Source organism: Rhinoderma darwinii, chromosome 7, assembly GCF_050947455.1.
Source record: "Rhinoderma darwinii isolate aRhiDar2 chromosome 7, aRhiDar2.hap1, whole genome shotgun sequence".
NCBI classification, from domain to species: Eukaryota; Metazoa; Chordata; class Amphibia; order Anura; family Rhinodermatidae; genus Rhinoderma; species Rhinoderma darwinii.
In genome coordinates, this window is record NC_134693.1 from 70729426 (window position 1) to 70743028 (window position 13603).

Here is a 13603-nt window from a genome sequence, read left to right on the forward strand (position 1 = left end):
TGCCGCCACATTTATGGGGTTAATTGCCGAAATCAGCGGACACTTCTTGGGACGTTTTTGGAGCCGTTTTCCATAGACTCTATTGAAAAAAGCTCCAAAAACGGCCGTAAAAAATGCAGCGAAAAATGCAGCTAAAATCGCGAGTGGCACAAAAAACGTCTGAAAATCAGGAGCTGTTTTCTCTTGAAAACCGCTCCGTATTTTGAGACTTTTTTGACTCTGCGTGTGAACATACCCTTCCAAGCACTTACATTAATCAAAAATGTTGGTGTTTTTCACAAATAAAGACTGACTGTATTGACCAAATTTTACCACTAACTCAAAGTACAATGTTTCACAAGAAAACAATTTTAGAATTGCTTGAAAAAATAAAAGCATTCTAAAGTTATTACCACATAAAGTAACACAAGTCAGATTTGAAAAAAATGGGCTGGTCCATTAGGTGAAAATAGGCTGTGTCCTTAAATGGTTAAAGAAATCTCATCCACACGGTGCATAAATGATGCGCGGAAAAAAACGCTCTGAAATTGACCTGCAGTGCAGTTTTTTTAATCCGAGGAATGTCAATTGCATTTGCGTAATCGCTGCTCTTGTGTTGCAGATATAGCAGATGTTGCGTTTTTTTGCCCACCGGAAAAGCTGTTATTCCGCCGCAAAAAACGCAACTCAGAAAAAAAAGTCTTATACTTAACCAGAATTCTGTGCTTCTTCGTCCAGGCCGGCCTCCTGGGACGACATCTCATCCCATGTGACCGTTGCAGCCAATCACAGGCTGCAGCGGTCACATGGGATAAAACGTCATCCCAGGAGGCCCGTCTGCAGGATGTCAGAGGGTAAGTATGTGTTTCGGGTTTTACTTACGTGCAGTTTTTCGCAGCAGACATTCAGGCTGAAAAACTGCACCACAACTTGGTGCGGTTTTTCAACCGTACTTCCCTGCGGCGGACAGGGTGGATACGCTGCGTACCTTTATGTAGGGTATCCGCTCTATTTGAGCGTAGCCTTAGGATTGTGAATAATCTCCATACTCCAGAAGGACCTGGTTCTTGTGAGTGATGGGAAATAACCAACTCTATGTACAGCAGCTGTCTATTTTCCATCACTGGGAGCGACCGATTTGTGCTTTAGTGGTCAGGTCCTAAATACATGTAGTATTATAGCCCCATTCACATCACGTCCCCCGACGTATGCCAAAGACTAAAGTCCCAAAGGCCCAAACGTATCCCACTGTACAGCATACATACTGGCAAGATGGGCCCTGGTGCAGTGCTCTGCCCTGGTGCTCCAGCACTGCTCCTGACCTCACTGTCCATGTATGGACAGTGATGTCTGGAGTTTTCTAGCATTGAAGTCCACAAGGTATACAGGGTGCTCCGCAAGGTATACTTTTAAAATATACCTGCGACAGATGCCATACAATGGCATTCGCCAGCCACAGCCATGTTAAAAACTTATGCCGTGTAAGATACGTTTTTCATTGTGGGATCCCTCAGGACGGAATATCGTAGTCAAAAAAGGTATACCAACTTATACCAGCCTCAGGGAGGCCAAAAGGACACTCTTTTGGTCTACGTCGGGATAATGGAGCCCTATGAACACGTTTATCGTGGACATCAGGAGCTTTACCCATGAGCACGTGATGTGAATGGTTCCTTAGTCAGTTTCATACTGGAGATGTCCTTTGAAGTGATGGAATCTAGCCGACTTAAATAGAAATTACTATTTCTCATACACCAGATGGACCTTTTCCATTTATTTACTCGGGTTTTATACTGAAGTTTGTTTTGTATTTAAAGAGGTTTTTTTTGTTTTTTCATTTTGGTAGAGGTTTGTTGGGTTTTTATACCTACTCACATTAATTCGTAAGCTTTCTTGTTGAAGTCAGAAAATGCTCCAGTAATGCTGTGCCTAATTATTTTAGAAGATTTTATAGGGATAATAAGATTACCGTCAATTATTAACAACAATCAATAATAATATACACCAATAAGCCATAACATTTAGGTTGCTGTAGAAAATGCTACATGCTGTAGAAAAATCCCTTCAGGACCCAGCCTGTTTTGGCCTTCAGGACACAGCCGATTTTTTTAAATCGGACATGTGTTACTTTATGTGGTAATAACATTGGAATGCTTTTACTTATCCAAGCGATTCTGAGACTGTTTTCTCGAGACATGTTGTACTTTATGTTAGTGAAAAACTTTGGTCGATAATTTTGGTATTTATTTCTGAAAAACACCAAAATGTAGAAAAAATGTGCAAAAATTAGCATTTTTCTAAATTTAAACGTATCTGCTTGTAAAACAAATAGTAATACCACAAAAAATAGTTACTTGTTAACATTTCCAATATGTCTACTTTATGTTTGCATCATTTTTTAATCGTTCTTTTATTTTTCGAAGACTTTACAAGGCTTAGAACTTTAGCAGCAATTTCTCATATTTTAAAGAAAATTTCAAAAGGCCATTTTTTCAGGCACCAGTTCAGTTCTGAAGTGGCTTTCAGTGTCTTATATATTAGAAAATCCCCAGAAGTCACCCTATTTTGAAAACTGCACCTCTCAAGGTATTCGAATCAGCATTCACAAAGTGTTTTAACCCTTTAGGCGTTTCACAGGAATTACAGCAAAGTAGAGGTGAAATTTACAAATTAAATTTTTTTTGCCAAAATTAATTTCTAATACATTTTGTTTTGTAACACAGAAGGTTTTACCCGAAAAATGCAACTCAATATTTTATTGCCCAGATTCTGCAGTATTTAGAAATATCCCACATGTGGCCCTAGTGCTCTAATAAACTGAAACACAGGCATCAGAAGCAAAGGAGCACCCAGTGGATTTTGGGCCTCCTTTTTTTTAGAATATATTTTAGGCACCTTGTCAGGTTGTCAGGTTTGAAGAGGTCTTGTGGTGCCAAAACAGTGGAAACACCCCGAACTTTGACTCGTGAGTATCCTGGACTATAAGATGTGTCCAGCCCCCTAGTTCTATGCCTTAGCGTTGTTGTGTTTTCCTTAGTCTGTCTATGCAAATGGTCCCCTAATGTTTCCTGCTCTCAGAGTTTCCTGTTCCTGTACCTGTATGCCGATCTAGTGCCGTGCTTGCTATTGTCGTGCTGTGCTGGATACCACGCTTGTCTGCCTCCCCACGCCTGACGTCCACCTGCTGCCTAGTTCCTGCCAAGCTACTGTCCGTGCTGCCACAGGTACCTTATATCCTATAGACTCAGACATGCGCCCTGTTGGACAGCTGCCTTACCGCCAAGGCGGTATGGCCCAGTGGGTCCACAGACCCTTCGTGACATTTATGCACCAAAAAATGAAAAATGTATTCAACGCTTCTTTTTTACGCAACTAGGTTTTTAAAAACGCTTGCTTTCCCATTGATGTAAATAGGAAGCTTAATCAAGTGTTTGACACATTTTGTGTGTGCTTTTTGGTGCATAATTAGGACTCCCATTGACTATGGGAAAATTTGGCACGTTTTATGTGCAAAGGAATTGACTCGACACCTCTTTATTTACACAATGCTTTTTTTAAAAACGTGTATGTAAAAAAGCACATCGTATGTACTAACAGCGCGCTTTACCAATTATGTAAATGAAAAGCGCAATCAAGCGTTTTTGATGCGGTTTTTGGCACGTAAAATGCACACAAAAAACGCGTCAAATACACGCCGTGTGAACCTGTCAACTAAAAAGTCATTCACCACAGGGGCTTCCCTCTTGACTTTCATAATTCTTAGCCTTTTGGTGTGTACTATAGCTTCTGCCAGCTGCCATTTGTACAACCAAAATGGGAGCCGGACACTGCTTAGCCATTTGAAGACACCTTTTCCTGGCTTGTAGCCAAAAATAGGGAGGTGGGGGGTGAGATTCCCTCCCACATTTACAGCAGCTGTGAGTCAGCTTACTTATTCACCTTGCTGTAATTCTGGGAAGTGCTCCCTCTGGTGGCCAACATAGGAAAACATGTCAAATTATTATTTCATGTTTAATTCTTCCCACCATGTGGAAGAAAAAAATATAATAAAAATAGGTAACTTACTTAAAAAACTAATAATAATTTGGGACACATTCCCTTTAGAAAGGGATTTTCCAGCCAGTAAAAATTGATGGCCTATCCTGCAATACCTGTGAATAGCCACTACATTTGTGTTGACGATTCACAGTGAGCAAGTAGAAAAGAAGGGGAAGCAGCGCTTGTACGAGCGCTGCGACCCCCTCAAAAACAGCTGATCGGCGGGGGTCCTGGGAGTTGGACCCTGACCGATCAGCTATTGATGGCCTATCCTGAGGATAGGCCATCAATTTTTACTGTCTGGAAAACCCTTTTAAAAACCCTATAGTATTACATCTTAAAGGGGATTTCCACCTTTGTAAAACTATTTTGCAAAGTATTTAAAATACATATTAAACTATCCTCTTAATATACTTACTGATGCAAAGCTGTAGATGTCTTCTAAAACCGAGTAGTGTCAGGTGACTCTGCCGCCATCGGAACTTTTCTCTTCCGCTGACGTGCCGACCGGCCTTCTTGATTCTTTGCTTCTGGACGAGCCCCTCTTACTGTCTTCTACGCGATTCGGTTCGTCATCTGTGATGTTCCTGTAGTGGGCTGTTCCGGACGGCGACTTGCTAAACTACCGCCTGCCCGTTTCAACTATTTATATGAATCACGCATGCCCAGTAAAAGCATGCAGTGCATGCTGGGAGCAGAATGAACGGAAGAGCGTCGGAAGAGGTAAACAAACCCCTCAACGTAAACAAAACAGCGTAATGCTAAAAGAAAATTAAAACGTTAAAAGAATGATATTCAGGGGGCTTTACTGTAGAAAAGAAGAAGTGATGCAGAGAAAAAAAAAAAAGTATTGAAAAACCCCTTTAAACTGCGATGAACCACTGTCAGAATAATAAAGCTTAGTGAAAGGAAAAAAAAAATGAAACTGAAAGTCTTTTTTAGGCTACCAGACGAAAATCGATGCTTAAAAGTGTGGAAACAAGAATTCAAAAAAAAAAAAAAATAAGATAAAACAATTAAGAGGGATTATATTAGTTTACAACTTGTTTACATATTTGTAATTCGGGATTCCGCCTAACGTCACGCTCTTTCCCCGTTCAACGTGCTATTTATAGAACACCAGTCGCTGATTGGTTAGCCGACCTGTCAGTCACCGGATTGCATCATGCTGGTTATACTACGGAGACCTGTGAGATTTCGCAACGAGGTTTTGTGGGCAAAGGTTTGTCTGTAAACCGGCCGTAGTTCTAAAACCATTTCCAAACCGGCAAGAAGTTTGACGAAGATTTAGTCATTTGCCGGACCCAGCAATCCTGAGGTATAGTCACCACGTTTAAGACGCGTACCAAGCTCACTTTGTAGTTGGTTCTGAGGGAGCTGCATAAAGGGCAAGCGGGGGCGCATAGATAATGTCTGATCTGTTTTAATATTCGAGAATTCCCACGTTAAAGTATTTTGTGTGCAGCTAAAGTTTCATTGCTTTCCGGGAACCTTTAAAAATGGATTCGGTTCATCTCTTCCTGGAACAAAGGGCACGTTCTGGTCTCACGGGATATGGAGTGACTACGTTCTTACATTCTAGACGCTATTCTGGTAGATTTTGTGAAGTTTAGTCCCCCCACCCCCCACCTCTCACCTGTAAAAGGGTATTGGAATATAATCCTTGTACATGCCTGGGGCTTCCTTGACACATGAACTGTTGTGTTTGCTTTTGTAAGTATCTGCAACTTTTTAATTAAAACCAAGGACTACTAAAGAGTGACCCCCGCAAACTGGCTGAGGGCCTGAGCTCTGCGCCGGGTCACTTAAAGCGGGTTTTACACTGGGCGATTATCGGGCAGACGAGCGTTCATAGATTGCACGTTGCTGATAATGTAAACAGGCAGCGATCAGCAGGTGAACAAGCAAACGCTCGCTCATTTGCTTAAAAAAAAAATATTGTCGGCGGCACATCTCCCTGTGTAAACGGACGTGATCAGGTATGGGGGTGAGCGTTTGGTGTAAAGACAGCTCGCCCCCCATCCATAGCTCTGTGACACGAGCGCCGATCAACGATGTTCCGTTGGTCGGTGCTCACTGCACCTCCAAAATTAGCCGGTGTAATAGGGGCTTTATTGGGCAATAATGGGACTGATTTTCTGAAAACCGCTATGTCCTGCAGCGCAAGCCGAGTGTAAGGCTTCGTTCACGTCTGCGTGTGGACTCCATTCATGGGTTTCATTGGAGCTTTCCGCCAGGGGAACCCATGGACGGAATCTAAACTGAGTACATAGGTTTCCGTTTGCATCACCATTGATTTCAATGGTGACTAATCCGTTGTTTTGACGGAATGAATAATGCAGTCGACTATGGTATTCTGTCAAACCAACGGAACCCTTACACGGCGGTGACTAACGGAAACCATTTGCACCGGATCTGTCCCCATTGAAATCAATGGTGATGCAAACGGAAAGCTATGGTTTCAGTATAGATTTCGTTCATGGTTTCCCTTGACGGAACCCACGAACTGAGTCTCAATGCGGATGTGAACGACGCCTAAGCTGTGTCTTCCCCTGCCCTCCTGCTGACTGACCGCTTTCTCTATCTATGTACTGTGCGAACGTAAGAGGCTTTCAATCAATGGTGGGTTACCTGGATCTGCCATCAGGTGAAGGTGTACACCAACATCTTAGCCATGAATAAGGACGCAGGAAGCGTCTGAAACGCGTAGGCTTCCTTTATTTCTTCAAACTTCTCCCCGCACTCTAGGACATCATTGATCCTATTTTAAACAACATTAATTAAACTTGGAACAAGTTTCCTTTTATTCACAGCAGCGCTGGATCCACCCTTCCTCGTCTTACTTAGCCGAGGACTAGGTGACACGTCCCTCTGACATCCCCTGCACCCCGGGATGACGTTTTATCTCATATGACCGCTGCAGCCGTCACAAGGGATAAAACATTACCCTGGGGGCCAGGCTGGATGAAGGAGCAGGGATATGGGTAAGTAAAAGTGCTTTTTTTCTGCTGGTTTTAGGCTCTGTTCACATCTGCGTTGGGGTCCCGTTCTGACGTTCCATCTGAGTTTTCCGTCAGAACGGGACCCTGAACAGAAACGAACGGAAACCAGAGGTTTCTGTTTCCATCACCATTGATTTCTCTGGTGCACAACAGAGACAAATGGAAACCATGGGCACCGGATCCGTCACCATTGAAATCAATGGTGATGGAAACGGGTCTGTTCAGGGTCCCGTTCTGACAGAAAACTCAGATGGAACGTCCGAACGGGACCCCAACGCAGATGTGAACAGAGCCTAAAACCAGCAGAAAAAAAGCACTTTTACTTACCCATATCCCTTGTGACGGCTGCAGCGGTCATATGAGATAAAACGTCATCCCGGGGTGCAGGGGATGTCAGAGGGACGTGTCACCTAGTCCTCGGCTAAGTGTGAGGGTTTTATTTTCTTCAGGGTATGTGCACACGTAGTGACCAAAAACGTCTGAAAATCCAGAGCTGTTTTCAAGGGAAAACAGACCCTGCTTTTCAGACGTTTTTTGACCAACTCGCATTTTTCGCAGCGTTTTTTGCGCCGTTTTCGCAGCGTTTTTTACGTCCGTTTTTTGAGCTGTTTTCATTGGAGTCTATGAGAAAACAGCTCCAAAAACGTCCAAAGAAGTGTCCTGCACTTCTTTTGACGAGGCTGTATTTTTACGCGTCGTCGTTTGACAGCTGTCAGACGACGCGTAAATAACAGGTCGTCTGCACAGTACGTCGGCAAACCCATTCAAATGAATGGGCAGATGTTTGCCGACGTATTGTAGCCCTATTTTCAGACGTAAAACGAGGCATAATACGCCTCGTTTACGTCTGAAAATAGGTCGTGTGAACCCAGCCTTAGTGGACGTGCTGGCTGAGAAACTCGGCTCTGAGCTGCAATTTCAGACACCAGTGCCTGAAAAATATTCCTCGCTGCATAGGTGAACATCCCAATGGTTAGACCTCTAGCACTCACACGTTGATGGTATATCCTTGGGATACTGTATGTCAATTAGTGGTGCCTCTGCCTAACATTGCTGAGCAGCACCACATGATTGTACACCCTTTTAGGGTGAATTCACACTTGGTGGATTCATTTCAGATTCTGCGTTTAAAATCTGAAAAAAAAAAAAAAAAAGCACCTACAACAGTTTTCAAAACCCCATCAACACATAGTGGAAAAATTCCCCCCGAATTCAGGTTGTGCTGCGGGTTTTTAAATCCGCACCAGGTAAATTTTTATTTGTTGCAGATTTCCACTGTGAATCTCAACCTTCACCGTTCATAGGGTGAAAGCCGTGACCAATCCGTATGTAATATATGCAAATTTTACTGTGGATTTGCGGTGGAAAAAGTCTGAGATCTTTGCCTTAGGGCATCCATTAGATTCTCTAACTCAATGAGGTCGTTGTGGGGCACATTTCTGAACTTCTGAAAGATGCAAGTGACGGTCATCATATTTGTGATGGGATTGACTAAAATAAGCCTTTGTTTTTTCTTCTTTTTTTTTTTTTTTCTTTAATTTTTTATTTATTTACTCCATTGTTATAGCTCAAAGTATTGGCTGACATGTATGACAGCGACAAGTGTGCAGTATGTTGCATCAAATGTGCTTATTATGTGGCATTTGTCACTTGTTTTTGATTGATGGGCTTATTCACACGAGTGTTCGATTTGCGTTGGCAAGAAATGGCCTGTTTTTCATGCATTTGATTGTCTGTGTTTCTCGTGTCTTTCTCCTATGCAAGCGCTTTCTGGCTTTACTTTTTATTTTTCTTTGCATTTCTTTAGCAACTGACGCATGAAAAAAAAACGACTGCGCAGGGATGTTGTATGTGTGCTGTTCGTGATTTTCACGCAATTATAGTCTTTAATGGTCGAGTCTTATCTGCAAAAAAAGGACCAGAATAGGACATGTGGTGAGTTTTATTCAACGGACACATGTTCCATGAAGAAACGCTTGAATTGAATTGCACTGGTCCCAGTGCTGTCCGTTATTTAAGGGGACAGAAGTGAAATACGTTTGTGTGAATAAGGCCTTAGGCTTAGTGCATGCTCTTTGTGCACTTGGCTAAATGTATATCCCGGGCAAAGCTACCAGTGTATACATTAATGTTTCTATAGATCGCCAGTCACCAAATGACTACGTGGCCCATATGTGTTGGCATAAAGTTTTTAGGTTTTTTTCAATTGTATAGGAATTTGCAGCACACTACTTTCCTCTTCAGAGTGTTGTAGCTAAACCTATGCAGTATGTGTTTTCCCAATCGCTATTTGGTGTAATCAGCGTATACTTCTTTTTTTCTTAGCCCGCACAGTTCCTGAGATAATGGTGTCGTTAGTTTTGGGGCTGCACTATTGTCACTAATGGGGCTGTGCTGGGTATAGATAGATCCAGCAACGGTCTCCCATTAACTGCATCCCGTCACATGATCACCGGGACCAATAGAGGCATGATGGAGCGCTGTGTACAAGTAATCCGAGAAGATAGAAGTGAAAGACTCTTATTTTCTCTTCAGGGTCCCAGGCAATCACTGACTGCTAGGTACCAGACATCTAGCTGCCCGTTCGCTCGGGCAGCCAATTAAAAACTGTTGTATGTCTGCTATGGCGAGGGTTTTAAGGACTTCGATAAATACAGCGGGTGGTCAGGAACCAGTTAAAATATATAGAGGGGATTCGTTTATTGCAATTTTTCTATTTGGGGATGTATGCTTGTTTACATTTTGTGCGGAAATTAGAGATGAGCAAACATTTGAAAAATTCAGTTGGTTTGCGAAATTTCAGCAAAAAGCTTGGTTCGGACCGAATTAGTTGAAACCAAACCTGAATTTCACCAACAGCCCTGAAACTCGCATATAACACTTCCTAAGGCTGGGTTCACACAACCTATTTTCAGGCGTAATGGAGGAGTTTTTACGTCTCTAATTACGCCTGAAAACCCAGCTCCTGCAAAAAACTCTGTGTGGACATCGCCTAAAATGTAGTAGCATGACACTTCTTGGGGCGTTTTTTTGAGCTGATTTCCCATTGAACGCCTCAAAAAACGCTCAATTTCATTTTCAGCTTCAAAAACGCCTGAAAATACAGAGCTGATTTCAGAGAAAACAGCCTCTGATTTTCAAACTTTTTTTTGTTAAGGGTATGTTCACACGGCCTATTTACGGACGTAATTCGGGCGTTTTTGCCCCGAATTACGTCTGAAAATAGCGCCTCAATAGCGCTGACAAACATCTGCCCATTGAAAGCAATGGGCAGACGTTTGTCTGTTCACACGAGGCGTATATTTACGCGCCGCTGTCAAATGACGGCGCGTAAATAGACGCCCGCGTCAAAGAAGTGACCTGTCACTTCTTTGGCCGTAATTGGAGCCGTTATTCATTGACTCCAATGAATAGCAGCGCTAATTACGGCCGTAATTGACGCGGCGTCCAAGCGCCTGCACATGCCGGTACGGCTGAAATTACGGGGATGTTTTCAGGCTGAAACATCCCCGTAATTTCAGCCGTAACGGACGCCCTCGTGTGAACATACCCTTAGGCTATACAGTGCGTTGTTGACTCAGTTTTGTTGTGTTTGAAAACCGTTCAACTGCATGTGTTTTTGTTTTTGTCTCTAATGCTGCAGTTCGGTTGCGGGTTTTTGTTTTTTTACACACAGTTTATGGACATGGTTTTCACTGGTGTTGAAGTTTGTTAGGCGCTTCCTGTATATTTCATTACATTGCATCGCAGAATGGTTAGCAAAAACATTGGCAGCGCTAACCGCATGCGGTCAGACGTTCTGAAGATGCGTTCAACCACACAAAAAGCAAATTTCTTTTATACGTACATGGTGGTAACGGAAGAAGCAATGGCTGTTTCCAAGCGGTTCAAAAATGATCCCTTTTTGGGAGAAGCAACAGGTTTTGCACCTGGAAAGATAGTTATCCCAATCAAAGCAGATTTTTAACCCCTTCAGGACTGAGCCTGTTGACCTTGAGGACGATTTTTTTATTTATTTTTTTTAAACCTGACTTGTTACCTTATGTAGTAATAACTTGGGAATGCTTTTACCTATTCAAGTGATTCTAAGATTGTTTTCTCATGACCTATTGTACTTTGTTAGTAAAAAAAATTTGGTGGATAAATTCATTATTTGTGTGAAAAACACAAATTTAAAGAACTTGAGAACTTGCAAACATTTGCATTTTTTTCAATTTAAATGGATCTGCTTAAAAGTCAGACCGTAAGGCTATGTGAACACGTAAACTGCATTTACATCTGAAATTATGGAGCTGTTTTCAGGAGAAAACCAATCCGTAATTGCTCGTCCTCGCATTTTGCGAGGCGTCATTGACGGCCGTAATTTAGAGCTGTTCATTGAATTCAATGAAAAACGGCTCAAATTACGTCCAAAGAAGTGCCCTGCATTTCTTTGACGAGGCAGTCATTTTACGCGTCGTCGTTTGACAGCTGTCAAACGACGACGCGTAAATGACAGGTCGTCGGCACAATACGTCGGCAAACCCATTCAAATGAATGGGCAGATGTTTGCTGACGTATTGGAGCCGTATTTTCGGGCGTAAATCGAGGCATAATACGCCCCGTTTACGCCTGAAAATAGAACCCAGCCTAATACCACACAATAGTTACTATTTCATATATCCCATGTCTACTTTGTTTGCATCGTTTTTTTGAACGTTCTTTGATTTTTCCAGGATGTTACAAGGCTTAGAACTTTAGCAGCAATTTCTCATATTTTCAAGAAAATTTCAAAAGGCCATTTTTTACAAGGACCAGTTCAGTTCTGAAGTGTCTTTGAGGGCCTTATATATTAGAAAGTCCCCATAAATCATCCCATCTTGAAAACTTCACCCCTCAAAGTATCCAAAACCGCATTCAGTAAGGGTATGTTCACACGTAGTGGTTTCAGACGTAATTTGGGCGTTTTACCTCTTGAATTAGGCCTGAAAAAACGCCCCTAATACGCTTACAAACATCTGCCCATTGCTTTCAATGGGAATTACGATGTTCTGTTCCCACGAGCCTTTATTTTACGCTTCGCTGTCAAAAAACGGAGCGTAAAAAGACGCTCTGTAAAAAGTAGCATGTCACTTCTTGAGGCGTTTTTTGGAGCTGATTTTCCATTGAACACTATGAAAAACGCCTCAAAAAACGTCTGAAAAGAAGCCCCAAAAGAGGCTCCAAATTTCATTCTCCACATCAAAAACGGCTGAAAATCAGAGGCTGTTTTCTCTGAAATCAGCTCCGTATTTTTCAGACGTTTTTTGTTAAGCGTGTGAACATACCCAAAGTGTGTTAACCCCATAGGCGTTTCTCAGGAATTAAAGCAAAGTAGAGGTGAAATGTAAAAATCTCTTTTTTTTTTTTTTTGCCAAAATTAATTTGTATTTTTTTTTTTTTTCCTGTAAGGGTATGTGCACACGACCTCTTTTCAGACGTAATGGAGGCGTTTTACGCCTCGCATTACACCTGAAAAGATGTCTCCAATATGTCGGCAAACATCTTGCTTGCAATGGGTCTTACGATGTTCTGTGCAGACGAGCTGTCATTTTGCGCATCGCTGTCAAAATACGGCGTGTAAAATGACGGCTCGTCAAAAGAAGTGTGTGTCACTTCTTGGGATGTTTTTGGAGCAGTTTTCTGATAGACTCTATTGAAAACAGCACCAAAACGGCCGTGAAAATGTGAGTTGCTCAATCGCCTGAAAATCAGAAGCTGTTTTCCCTTGCAAACCGCTCTGTATTTTCAGACTTTTAATGCAACTCCATATATATTGCCCAGATTTGGCAGTTTTTAGAAATATCCCACATGTTGCCCTAGTGACCCAATTGACAAACACTGGCCTCAGAAGCAATGGAGCACCTGGTGGATTTTGTTTTTTTTTTTTTCTTTTTTGTTTTTTTTTGTGGGGGGGGGGAATATATTTCAGGCACCATGTCAGGTTTTGAAGAGGTCTTGTGGTGCTAAAACAGTAAAAAAACAAAAATGACCCCATTTTGGATACTACACCCTCAATGAATTCATCTAGAGGTATAGTTACTATTTTGACCCCCACAGTTTTTTTGCTAAATGTATTTGAATTAGTCTGTGAAGATGAAAATCCACTTTTTTTTTTTCTGAAAAAACTTAGAATTTTTTAAAAGGAATAAAGGAGAAAAAACACCCCAGCATTTGTAAGCAATTTCTCCCGATTACGGAAATACCCAATACGGGGTAATAAACTGCTGTTTGGACCCACAGCAGGGCTTAGAGGGGAAGGAGCGCTACTATTTGGCTCTTGGAGCTCAAATTTAGCAGGAAAGGTTTTCAGGTGCCATGTCTCATTTGCAAAGCCCCTGAGGGACTAAAACTGTGGAAACCCCCCAATAGTGACCCTATTTGGGAAACTACATCACTTAAGGAATCTATCAAGGGGTATAGTGAGCATTTTAACCCCACAGGTCTTTTGCAGAATTTATTACAATTGTGCCATGAAAATGAATATCCACATTATTTCCACTAAAATGTTACATTTTTTCATAAAGGAGGAAAAAGCACCCCAACATTTGTAAAGCAATTTCTCC

General features: G+C 42.0%; 1 protein-coding gene across 1 annotated transcript in view; it reads left to right on the forward strand.

Annotated features, from left to right (window-relative positions):
* Positions 1 to 5158: 5158 nt before the first annotated feature.
* The window catches only part of CEBPG (CCAAT enhancer binding protein gamma), a 44331-nt gene continuing 35886 nt past the window's right edge, over positions 5159 to 13603 (forward strand). Inside the window, exon 1 of the mRNA XM_075832277.1 lies at positions 5159 to 5335. The gene's annotated coding sequence lies outside the window, so the exon portion shown is untranslated. The remainder of the gene's footprint in view (positions 5336 to 13603) is intronic.